The 12,802-nt window shown below is 39.3% G+C and overlaps 2 pseudogenes across 1 annotated transcript; one reads left to right on the forward strand and one right to left on the reverse strand.

Annotated features, from left to right (window-relative positions):
- The first annotated feature begins 1,092 nt into the window (after positions 1-1,092).
- Positions 1,093-3,564, forward strand: LOC143851684 (L-type lectin-domain containing receptor kinase S.4 pseudogene; annotated as a pseudogene).
- A 1,286-nt stretch (positions 3,565-4,850) lies between these two features.
- LOC143850053 (cytochrome P450 71AU50 pseudogene) lies at positions 4,851-8,014 on the reverse strand (annotated as a pseudogene). The gene is made up of 2 exons (XR_013235950.1): positions 7,262-8,014; positions 4,851-5,625 (listed from the first exon to the last, which is right to left on the reverse strand). The product of XR_013235950.1 is annotated as a cytochrome P450 71AU50 pseudogene (transcript).
- Between the last annotated feature and the right edge of the window lie 4,788 nt (positions 8,015-12,802).

The following is a 12,802-nucleotide window of genomic DNA, read 5'->3' on the forward strand; positions in this document are numbered from 1 at the left end:
GGTGGCTTGTTTCCGGCGACAATTCCAATGACAAGACGAGGCACGATTCGGAGGCAACAAAAGGCAACAAGTTTTCAAAGCAAATTACTAAGTTTTTTTTATTCCATTACTTGAATATTTATAGGAGAAAATCTCCTTTACATCGTTGATTTAAAATGAAAAAGGAAAACTAATAGTAACTAAACTATTCCTAAACTCTATCCCTAGAAAATCTCTAAAACAAATCCTAAAAGATCTCACAAATCGTCTAAAACTTCTTTTCCTAAAATTTCTCAAAGATCAAATCCTACTCTAAAAGGAAGTCTGCTACGACTAACTCTTAGGAAATTAAAATTCAAATAAAAGGAAAAAAAAAATCTAAGAAATCCAAAATTCTTGAACCTTGTTAGCCGTTGATCTCTACAATCCGGAGGGATGCACCTGCATCACAAATATGCCACGTTCTTAAGTCATCCAAACAGATAGTATCATGCTGATCGGGCCTATTTGGCCGATTGTCTCTTTTAGGATGAACGTCCTCTAATGAGTGTCTAGTATTTACTCACTCACATCATTTTGGTTCATGCAAGTTTCCCTATATGTCCATTAAGTGCGAGCGTGGCATATAATTCCTCTAACTGAGTCCACGCTTACGATCAATTGTTGATTCAGTCATTTGTGACCCAAAAAAACCCAAAATGGGTGTAAACAGAAAATGAAAATATGCATTTTTCTTGGTATGTTCTAATTTTTTGTTTAAACATATTAATGACGTACACTTTTTGTAGCTTTTGTCGAATGAAAAGGGGAAATGGTAGTGCTAAACCAATTATACTTTCAATTTGAATAATCTCAGTTAGTATACACTTGCTTCCATTGGAATCTCACCATTAACGAAGTAGAGGATAAAAATAAGGAAACAAAATATATATTGGCAATTTTCGATACATAAATTAGGCACATTCATCATTTCATCATTTTGACTTCACTTCGTTTTTTATGTCTTCTTTCATACAATGAACTGAAAAAACTCGTCTTTCAAATGGTTTTGCTTCCTTTCTTTATTTCTTACTGAAAAGCATGATACTATTGTACGAGAAAAAAAAGGTCATATAATTTCTCTATTTAAAGAAGCCTCCTGGTCTTCTTTGAGACAGAGAAGTGTGAAAATTATACAGACCCGTCTCTCTCTCTCTCTCTACACCTACCCATTTGATTCCTCTACATTTTATGTTGGCTGTGAAAGTTGGTCCTCTACATCCCTATCCTTTTCTTCACCAAACCCTAAGAACCCTCATCCCCCCTGCCACTAAACCCTCGAATCCACTCTCTCCAATGGCCAAAACTCTCAGATTTTTCTGGGTTTTTGCCATTCTCTCAACCCCAGCTTTCTCCCAAATCGACCAATTTTTCTACAGCGGATTCAACGATATGAGTACCAACATAAGCCTAAACGGATTTGCAGAGATCCAGAAAAACGGTATTCTCCGACTAACAAACGAGACAAGCCGATTAATCGGCCATGCCTTCTACCCCTCCCCCCTCCTATTCAAAAACAAAACCGATGGAAAATCCTTCTCTTTTTCTACCTCCTTTGCTTTTGCCATAGTCCCTGAATACCTCAAACTCGGTGGCCATGGTCTTGCCTTCACAGTCTCCCCTTCAAAAGAACTCAAAAACGCCCTCCCAAGTCAGTACCTTGGCCTACTCAACTCTACTGACGTTAGTAACTTCTCAAACCACATCTTTGCTGTAGAATTTGACACTGTTCAAGACTTCGAATTTCATGACATAAATGATAACCATGTTGGAATAGATATAAACAGTATGCAGTCTAATATATCTGTTACCCCCTTTTATTTCGATGGTTTGATGAAGAAGGAAATCAATTTAAAGAGTGGTAAGACTATTCAAGCTTGGATTGATTATGATGGCCCCAGAAAGCTCCTCAATGTAACGATTTCGCCTTTTTCTTTGAAACCCAGTAAACCGATTATATCATTTGATTTAGATCTGTCCCCAATTATACAAGATTTTATGTATGTGGGTTTCTCTGCTTCCACAGGCCTACTTGCAAGCTCTCATTACTTATTCGGATGGAATTTTAAGATGAATGGAGAGGTTTTATCTCTAGATCTTTCTTCCCTCCCTTCTCTCCCAAAACCCAGAAAGAAAAACACAGTCTTTCTTATTGGAGTTTCCTCCTCGGTCGCTTTTCTCATGGCAACAACCATCTTTACTTCAATTTACATCTTTAAGAAGATTCAAAACGCAGACGTGATCGAGCCATGGGAGCGCGAATATGGGCCCCATAGGTTCTCCTTCAGAGAGCTGAATCAAGCTACAAAGGGATTCCGTGATAAAGAGCTCCTCGGATTCGGTGGTTTTGGACGGGTTTATAGAGGAACCCTCACGAATCCAACAAACCTAGTTGCTGTTAAGCGCATTTCCCACGAATCGAAACAGGGTTTAAGAGAATTTGTGGCGGAAATTGCGAGTATTGGGCGACTCCGGCACCGGAATCTGGTACAATTACAAGGGTGGTGCAGGAGGCGAGGCGATCTGATGCTTGTTTATGATTTTATGTGTAATGGAAGCTTAGATAAGTTGCTATTTGATGAACCCAAAAGGATTTTAAATTGGGAACAGAGGTTTAATATTATCAAAGGGGTTGCATCTGGGTTGTTGTATTTGCATGAGGGATGGGAGCAGATTGTTATACACAGGGATATAAAAGCGAGCAATGTGTTGTTAGATGGGGATATGAATGGAAGATTGGGAGATTTTGGTTTGGCAAGATTGTACGAGCATGGGAGTAACCCTAACACGACTCGTGTGGTGGGGACTCTGGGTTATCTGGCTCCTGAGTTAACTCGGACGGGGAAGGCGACGACGAGTTCTGATGTGTTTGCTTTTGGGGCTTTGTTGTTGGAAGTGGTATGTGGTAGGAGGCCGATTGATGCAAAGGCAATGCCTGAGGAGATGGTTTTGGTAGATTGGGTGTGGGATATGTGGAGTGAGGGGAGGGTTTTGGAGGTGGTGGATAGGAGGTTGGAGGGGAATTTTGTGGTTGAGGAGGTGGAGATGGTGTTGAAGTTGGGGTTGATGTGTTCTCATCCGGTGCCCGGCGAGCGTCCGGAAATGAAGTATGTGGTGAGGTATTTGGAAGGAACTGCGCCAGTGCCGGAGGTGTCAAGACGTCCACCGGAGGATTATGGAGGGAAGAGTCAAGCATTTGATGATTTTGTTCATTCGTATCCCTCGGAGGAGGAAAAGAGCGACCTGCCATGAGAGAGAGAGAGAGAGAGAGAGAGAGAGAGAGGAGTTTGTGGGGGTTATAGATGTGCAAGATTGGATCAAGGTAAGATGAAGGAGGGTTTTCTCTTTAGTCTTTTCTTTTGAATCTTGTATTCACGAAGGATTTCACTTGGGGTTATAGCCTCTTCTTGGTTGTCTGTACAAACTATACTGTTCGGATGGACGAACCCAATCCTCTGGGTTGTGGAGGAAAACTTAGTTGTAAAATTCTTGTCAAATAATTTGAAAACTTTTTCTTCTTAATAAAACCCCTTTTACGGTGCTAAATCTTTAAATGGGGATTGCTTGAATTAAAAACGTCCAAGCTTTTCCACTAACTAGCATACGGACATAGCTGGAAGATGATTGACCCCCTGGATCACAATAAACAATGCTTCGCTTGAGTATGGGGTCTTGCTCTTGGGATCACATGTCTCCCAAGCCTCATCAATCAGCTCGTGTATTTTATTTTCTCTTACTTGTATTGAGTTTCTCTTCAAGGATATCACAGCCTAGTTGTTCTACCCTTTTCCTTATGTATTGTTCTAAGGATTGGGCAGTGGTCTTGTCTTGTTCGTGATATTACATCATCTTTCTTTATTTAATATACTGGTAGGCGTCCGTCTAATCCCAGCTTACCCATTTAAAAAAACTTAGTATAGGGACTAACATACACATAATTAGCTTAGGGACTCGTAAACACACAGTCAACAAAAAAATATTACAACTCTCCAACCACTTTTCTAATTTACGAGCTCTTATACTCGTTGGAAAGAGCACCTTTAATATGATTCTGCCATTAAAAAGAATTCCTTTTTTCCCACACAGACAATAGGGTTGGAGCTTGAAATTGATGCCACAGAAAAGAGCATCGAGAACCATATCAAAAGGTTGGTTTTTGTGAAAAGCCGTGATAATGGAGGTGTGATGTGGTATTGGTTAGAAATCTCCTCCAGGAGACATCACCTTTAAAACGTGAAAAAAAAAGAAGATAAAGTAAGAAAGATAGGAGTGCAACTCTGGTCGTCCGGTTCAACCCAAAAAAAAAAAGTCAGGTCGGGTTGGGTGTCTTTCGGGCTGGGTTTTCCTAACCCGGGTTGAGTTTGGGTCGGGTTGGGAGAAAGGTTCAACCCAGACTTGTCCGGTTCAACCCGAAAAAAAAAATCTGGTCGTGTTGGGTGTCTTCTGGGTTGGGTTTTCCTAACCCGGGTTGAGTTTGGGTCGGGTCGAGGTTGAGGGCTTGGACAACCCTACCTGAGCAAAACCTGGCATTTTTTTTATATATCCTTGTTTTTAGTTTTTAGTAAGCTTAAAAACTGGCTTGGGTCGGGTCAGGTTGGGAAAAAGGGTTCCTCACGGGTGAAAATAGTAAGCTTAAAAACTGGCTTGCGTGTGTGAAAATATCATCTCCCTTTTAAAGAGTCCCCACCAAACCCGAGCTTACCTACAAAAATAAAAGGAAAAAAAGAAAATGATATTTCAAAGGGACTTTATTTTATTGTCGAACCGTGGAGGCATGCACATGGGAAGCATATGTGCTCTTATTTATGACTAGATGACTAGAGAAAAAAGTCTTTCAAAATGGAGATATATTTATGTTAAATATGGTTCCAAATGACCGGTAAGCCAGACTTCTAATCAAAACAAACATAAACAACATGCTCTCACACACAGACCGATATCACAATTTCCATATGCACACACCACGAGATCCATAGTTTTCATTGTCCTTGTCTTTTAGTGAAGCCGATAAGTTGGAGTAGCCATTAGAGGAGTGGCTCTAGGGATGATGAGGCTAAACTTCTCGCTCATATCCAATTCACTGGGCTTCATGCCATTCGGAAGCTCCCAATCAAAGCAATGCATCAACTGTGCTAGTATCAATCGAACCACTAAAAGGCCCAGTGAAATTCCAGGGCAACCTCTGCGCCCGGATCCGAAAGGAAGGAATTGGCAATCCATTCCCCTGTAGTCTATGTTGGAAGTGGCAAACCTCTCTGGGTAGAATTCTTCTGGGTTGGACCATGCACTTGGGTCTCGTCCTATTGCCCATGTGTTTACAATGACGCGTGTCCCTTTCGGTATATCATAGCCGTTGATCACAATATCTTCCATGGCCTCGCGAGGAACGAGCAATGGAGACACAGGGTGGAGCCTTAGGGTCTCTTTTATCACCATGTCTAGGTACTCTAACTTTGCAAGGTCTGATTCCTCCACCATGCGATCCATGCCCACCACATTTGCTAATTCATCTTGAACCTTCTTCATCACTAGTGGGTTTCTGAGAATCTCTGATAGCACCCATTCCGTAGTGGCAGATGACGTATCCACACCACCTATCAACATATCCTGCAAACAAATGAATCAATGAATTGTCTTGGTAATATTTATGTAATTAATGGGATTAATTTTTCCCTAGGTAAGCAATAGATTAATTGGAAAGAAGAGGGAACTGATCTGACAACAGGGGAATCAGCCCATTAAACAATGTCCCTTTACATTAGTGTCTTAATAGCTAGTTAGACAACCTTTATTCGTCATGAAAATTTTCATTTCGGGAGGGGGAGATGTGATGACTTTGTTAGCAAACCAGTAGTTAGTAAACTAGCTAAGGGTTCTTAGTTTTGCAATTGGAAATGGTTGAAAATGAACACAATTCTTGCCATTAAAGGGCTTGTTTGGATTGTAAGAAAAGTTTGGAAGCAAATTTTTTTTCGACAATTCCTTTATTTTCTTAAGCTTGGATTGCCAAGAAAAAAAATTGTACTGGATGTTTTTTCTTTTTCTAAGGCCCTGTTTTGACTGCAGGATTTTCAGCAATTGTGGAAAGGAAAATATTTCTAAAATTTCTTACCTTTTTTACTAACTAAAAAGTAGGGGTGGACATGGTTCGGTTCAGTTCGGTTCGGTTTTGGGGTATAACTAGAACCAAACCATATATAATCGGTTCCCTGAAATTGAAACTAGAACTGAACCATATATGTTTGGAACCGAACCGAACCGAACCAGAACTATATATAATCGGTTCGGTTCGGTTCTGGGTTTACCCGACCTTCACCAAATGTAGATATTTTGCCTAAACGTATTTATAATCGGTTCGGTCCTGTTTATATATGAACTACAAAGACTAACATGCACGAATTTGGAATAATCAGGCACAAATTTGGGCAATGCGAAAATTATATATGACCTACAAACATGCACAAATTTGGAATAATCAAGCACAAATTTGGGGGGTGAATTAAAATTTTAAAGGCAAAGCAACACGTTAAAGAGGGGTGAATTAAATGGGGGTGGGGTGATTTTATCAAGCGATGAGGCATTGGGTTTTAAGGTGAGGGTCGGTTCTCGGTTCGGTTTTCGGTTCCGGGATCCCAAACTCAGAACCGAACCGAATTTCCATCGGTTCCAGGGCATCATAACCAGAACCGAACACCGAACCATATGTGCCGGTTCGGTTCGGTTCCTCGGTTCGAACCGGAACCATGCCCACCCCTACTAAAAAGCATAACTTAAACCAACTCTAATCGTTTTTTTTGCTTAGAGGGGCCTTCAATTTATCATAATATCCCTCTAAACTAACTATAATCATATCATTTCCCAAAAGAAAAAAAATTTCCAAAGAAAATATTTTTCTTTCAGAAATATTTTTCTCACAATCCAGGGCCTAAAGAAAAATTTGTTCCTTTTCTTTCAAAAATATTTTTAGGACATTTTTGGATTAGAAGAATTTTTTTGGAAAAGTTTGGACAGGAAAAAAATTTCTACAATTTCCTATTTTTTTACCCACAAAAAATACAACTTGAATCAACCCTATTGGATTTTGATAATATCCCTATAAATTAATCATAATGGCATCATTTCCCTGTAAATTGCAGAAAGGGGAAATTTTCAGAAGAAGAAAAAATATGTATAAGAAATATTTCTCTTGCAATCCAAACAAGGCCTAAAGAAAAAGAATAAAAAAATGTGTATATTTCCTTACCAAGAGGAGCCCTTTGATGCTGGTTCGATCGACTTGAAACTCACTGTTTTTGGATTCCATGATAGACAACAACGCATCGATGAAGTCTCTGTGATGCCCCTCCTCCCTGGTAAGAATATGCTCGTCGATGACCTTCTCGAAGAAGTTGTCGTAGACCTTGCTCAGCTCTTTCATTTTCCGGCATAGGCCTTGAAGGTCCATTGATTTGAGGAAGGATATGAAATCTGCTATATTGAAAGATCCTGCCAACCTCATAGTCTCCTGAATGACTACCTTAAATCCTCCCTCTCCCAACTTCTCATCCATACACTTCTGCCCGAATAAAGTCCTACATGACATGGCCACAATAAGGGATGCTGTCTTCATACTAAGATCAACGGAAGAATGGGCCTGGACAGCTCCCTTTATTGATTCAATGAGGGCTCTTAATTCCTCTTTTCGCACTGATTTGAAGGACTCAATCTTTTGGTTGCTAAGCAATTCTATGGTACATAATTTCCTAGCGTTACGCCAATAGGGACCGTATTGGGAAAACCCGAGCCCCTTTCGCCCGTAGAAGACAATATTTCCAAACTCACTGATGGGTCTGGTGGCGAAAATGGCATCGTGGGTCTTGAGGAAATATTGTGCCACCTCTGGAGAAGACACAACTATGGTTGGAACGAGTCCAAGACGTATGGACATGATCGGACCATATTTCTTGGCTAACCCATGAAGGGTCCGATAGGGGAGGTCCCCTAACATATGGACCATATTTCTTACCTGTTTAGCTGTAGTTCTCGCATGTTTAGCTGTAATTCTCTATCTTTATTAGGTTACTGATCATTATCCTTTACTATGATCTACTGATGTTTGCTCATTGCGCAGGTTTATCTTCTTAGCTGTAACACTTTACGGTATTTCTGCATTTTCTATCTGTCATTTACTGCTTTCTAGATGAGATGTGTTAGGATTTTATATTATGCGCTATATATTCGCCCCATTGTAGATAGGCGCTATGTGCACGCCGTAGGTTTTTATTTTTGCATTTTCTATCTGTCATTTACTGCTTTCTAGATGGGATGTGTTAGGATTTTATATTAAGCGCTATGTATTCGCCCCATTGTAGATAGGCGCTATGTGCACGCCGTAGGTTTTTATTTCTACAATTGCTATCTGTCATTTACTGCTTTCTAGATGGGATGCGTTAGGATTTTATATTAGGCGCTATGTATTCGCCCCATTGTAGATAGGCGCTATTGTAGACACCCCATTTTGACCGTACCCTGCACCTCCATGTTTTGTGCTTAACTTTTTCAAATTAGTGTGGTAGGACCTCAAATTACACTAGTAGGCGGTTGTCCAAGCGAGTGAAGGGGGTTGAATATACCATTTTCTCATATGAAAAGGGGAGTGAATTATATGAAAGAAGAGCTGTCCATAGAAATTGAAAGGGTCGGATTTATCATTTTTTCCTAGGGCTTACTTGTACCCAGGCCCCCATGTAATGTGAAGAGTAACCACAAATGCAATATGTGGATGTCCAGAAAAGAGAAGGGGGGTGCTAAAATATCATTTCTTTTCCTTTGCCCTCGCTATTGCCCGAGCCACCCCTATAGGATTAAAAGAGTAGTGATAAAATACATTAAATAGGGTTGTCCAAGTAAGAAATAGGGGGGGGGTCGAATGACTCATTTCCTCTTTAAAAAGAGAAAAACGAGTTAGGGTTTCGAGGGGGGGAGCCACATTTTCTGAGGAAGAGGGAGAGGGGCAGCCGCAAGAATGGCAGAGAGAGGAGGGATGAGGGTTTTGGTGGCTGGCCACCACTCCAACCATCACCATCATCACTGGTGATGGCACTTGAAGCATAAGGGGGGCAATTGCCCCCCTTATTTTTTTGTGAAAAATATCTACTTGAATATTTTAATATTTTTTTTTATACTTTATTGTTTTCACTTATAAGTAATAAGTTATAACTTTCATTTCTTATAAACCTCCTCTGTCCTCACTCCTCACGAGTTCACCGTTCAACGGTTCAAGGCAAAAGAAAACCCTAGCAGAGTAGCTGCCTCTTCTCAGTTTTCACTTCTCACCGGCTGTTCATGCCGCGGCTTCATTTTTCCGGCAAAAACGTAAACTTTGCAGCCAGGTACTCACTCTCTCTCTCTCTCTCTTTATTTTTTGCCCGTTTTTTTGTTGAAACTTCAAGCAGACATTTCTGCTAATCTACTATTCTAGACTTTCTAGTCTTTTGGGTCTGATTTGGGGGTTTCTATATGCTCTCATTTTTTGATTTTTTTGCAACAATTTCATGGTAGCCAGGGTTCAATTTCTGATTTGGGGGTTTTTGATTCATTCGGTTTTTAGTTCATTCGGTTTTTGGTTCATTCGGTTTTTGGTTCCACGCATAACGGCATGTGGTGGAAAGTCATAAAGGAGGGCCTTTACTGCCTGTAAATTTATTGTTTTTTGTTACTACTACATTTTCTAAGTTAGTTGGGAGAGAAAGAGAAATTTCCAAATTCCAATAATCTGTTTGATTCAGAGCATTCTGTATTACTTTTGCGGCCCTCTACTGTTTGATGACGCATCAACATTAACTAGAGGCACCATTTGAAAATGAATCGACACTCATCTCACCGCTTGGTCCAGTGACTCCCTTTTCATAGAGGAGGTGTTTGATTAAGATAGAATAAGTCTGATGATTAGGCTTGCATCCAACAATAATGAAACAGCTGCTGCGATTCTCACTTGATGTAAAAAAACATGACCTCTAATTCTCTAAATGTGGACCCAAGCTAAAATTGAAGGCTGTGTTAAGGTTGTGTTAAGCTCCTAAATCATTCTATCATTAAATGCTAATACACAGCTCATTGGTGTGGAGTAGAAACTTCAGACAAGTGGGCTCATATAGTCATTTACAGAGCAATTGTGAATTTGTGAGCGGAAAGCTCTATTGTTTGAGTTCATCATAACTTATTCCAAGATTTCTTTTGGCCACAGTTGCTTCCTGTGGGACATGATCCCGCGAGAGGGGCGTGGGGCGCGAGCCGCCGCGCGCTCTCCTTTGGTCTCTCGTTCCCACGCGATTGGCGTGTGCATTTTAATATTGATTTGAATTCGTCTTTCCTGTGGACTTGGGATCACTAAGGCGATCCGAATTCCACACGAAAGAGACTGACAGAGTCGCCACCTAGATGTGGGATCTAGGACCCATAATTAACCAGAAATCTAGACTCGCTACCTGGTTACGAGAATGGAAGGTATGGGGAGTTATCCACCACATGCACCATTCTTGTCCGATAATCGGTCTTCGATTCCAAAAGCTAACTCTTTTAAATTTATTTTAAATGGCTCATTCAACTCTATGTTAATGTGCGAACTAAGTGACATGCATCCTAGAATCTAATTTCAATGTGAATCCTAGATGTGTATCTTGATTTATTAATTTGTCTGGATTCATTCTAAGTGAAAGTTCTCCTAGAATTCTAATTTCATGGAAAGCCCTAAATGATTTGATTAAGCATTTACAAGAAAATTAATATCCAAAACACCACAATTTGTTGTGGTGCCGACTCGCGGGTGGTATGCCGTCAGACATCCAAGCTGCCTACGTACCCAAGCCTCACTGGGATCAGAGTCGACGTAGTTCGGTGCACCTAAGCCAAGCTACTTATGCCTAACTCAACTAGGACACCGACCTAGACAGAATTGACTGTTTCAACAGTTTTGAGAGAAGTTATTTAATTCAAGTTGAGGATTTTATTATCTTAGGATTTCATCTGAGATGCTATATGATTCTTATCTAAATGCAAATTGTTCCTTAGACTAATGCAGGTTTGCCTACATCCTAGGTTACTAGGCTCGTCTTAAGGAAATATTGGGTGACTAGTGTGACTAGACCTATGGCACGGTTGTTATACATAACAAACGTCCGTGATGAGGCTGGACTCCTAACTCTAGGACTCCCTAAAACTTAGGACACGACACAACACTAGTGTTCCTAAATTGGGCTCTAATGGTTCTTAGATTGGAAACCATAATCCAATGGTTCCGGAAGACTCGAGACAAATCAATTCAAATTCTTGAAGTTAATTAATTTCAGATTTCATGGATTTTCGATTTATGGACACTTGAGGATTACCAATGGTTCTAGGGTTCACCAATTTCGGCCCAGAATAGCATCCAAGGAAGGGAATCGTGCGTTCTTTCCTTGCGCAATTTAATATTTAGGTTATAACATCTTATTGCCTGGCATATCTCAGGATTTCCGTGGACAGTAACCTCGGAGCCAACAACATGCTATAGCTTAAGTATTCAAATTGTCAAAGATCGGTTGCAATTGGGATACGATTATGGATGCACTGACCATTTTTCCAGGGAATTCTAATGATCCTAAGATTTCTGTTTCAATGGATTAAGGAGTTAATGTGTGACAGAGATTTAAGGTTCTTTAGAAATATTCAGATGATTTTCAATTAATTTCGGATTTTCAATGAATTTTATCAATTTTAAACATATGAGTGATTTTACAAGTGAAATTGTAGCAAACGAATTCGAAATGAGTTGAAATTTCTACAGCAGCAAGATATGATGAAATGTAGCTTACGGAAAGAGTTTTACAGATTTTTACATTAAGCTCATATTTAATTTCGATTTAACAATTGATTGACCAGATTGCACAAATAACACAGAAACCACTAGAAATATGAATCTAAATTCAATGAAATTTCTACATTAATAAGATATAAGTAAAAATAACATACTGAGAAATTTTCATGAATTTTGGAAACCATTTACTATCAGTTTCAGATTTTTTAATTTTCAGACCAGATTATGAATTAACCCTACATCCCATATGAAAACAGATCCAAATCACTTGAAACTTTTACAGTAACTAGAAATGTGAGATTGAAGACTACTGTAAAAATTTTAAGAATTTTAGTTGTGATCTGATGTCAGTAACAATTCCTCCAAAAGCTGGTAAATTTCAAAGAAAGCATAAAATAATATACCAAACAAATTCTCAAAATTCTCAAAATTTCATGGTAGAATGTACTGGTATCATATTAGTTTCCCACGAAATTTCATTAATTTTGGAATTCATTTAGTATATATTTTATTTTCGAAACACTCATGGAGATCATGATTTTGAGCATACATATTTAATTTTCAACTAAATCCAATTAAATACTAAAAATCATGCAAATATACCAAATAATTCTAGAAAAATCTAAAAATTAAGTACCTACCTGTGATCGAAATCCTCGCCGAATCCGAGAGCCGAAAAATTCGAAAATCGCACCGCCGCTTGATCCGCTTCCGCTTTCTTTCTCTTTTTCTTTGTTTTATTTTCTTTTATATTTTTTTTTATATGGAACAAGGGAGAGAGATGGGGAGAAACAAATAAGGAGAGAAAGTAGATAATGATAGTGTGAGAGTGAGAGAGTGAGAGATATTGAGGGAGAGAAAGAGAAAACTATCCAAAAACAATGTGTTGTTTTTTTTTTTTTCTCCTCTCATCACCTCTCTTTATATAGTGAAAAACTTAGTGGAGAGGTG

Source organism: Tasmannia lanceolata, unplaced genomic scaffold (assembly GCF_043159265.1).
Source record: "Tasmannia lanceolata isolate RefF3 unplaced genomic scaffold, GAP_Taslan_0.1 ptg000018l, whole genome shotgun sequence".
Taxonomy (NCBI): Eukaryota; Viridiplantae; Streptophyta; class Magnoliopsida; order Canellales; family Winteraceae; genus Tasmannia; species Tasmannia lanceolata.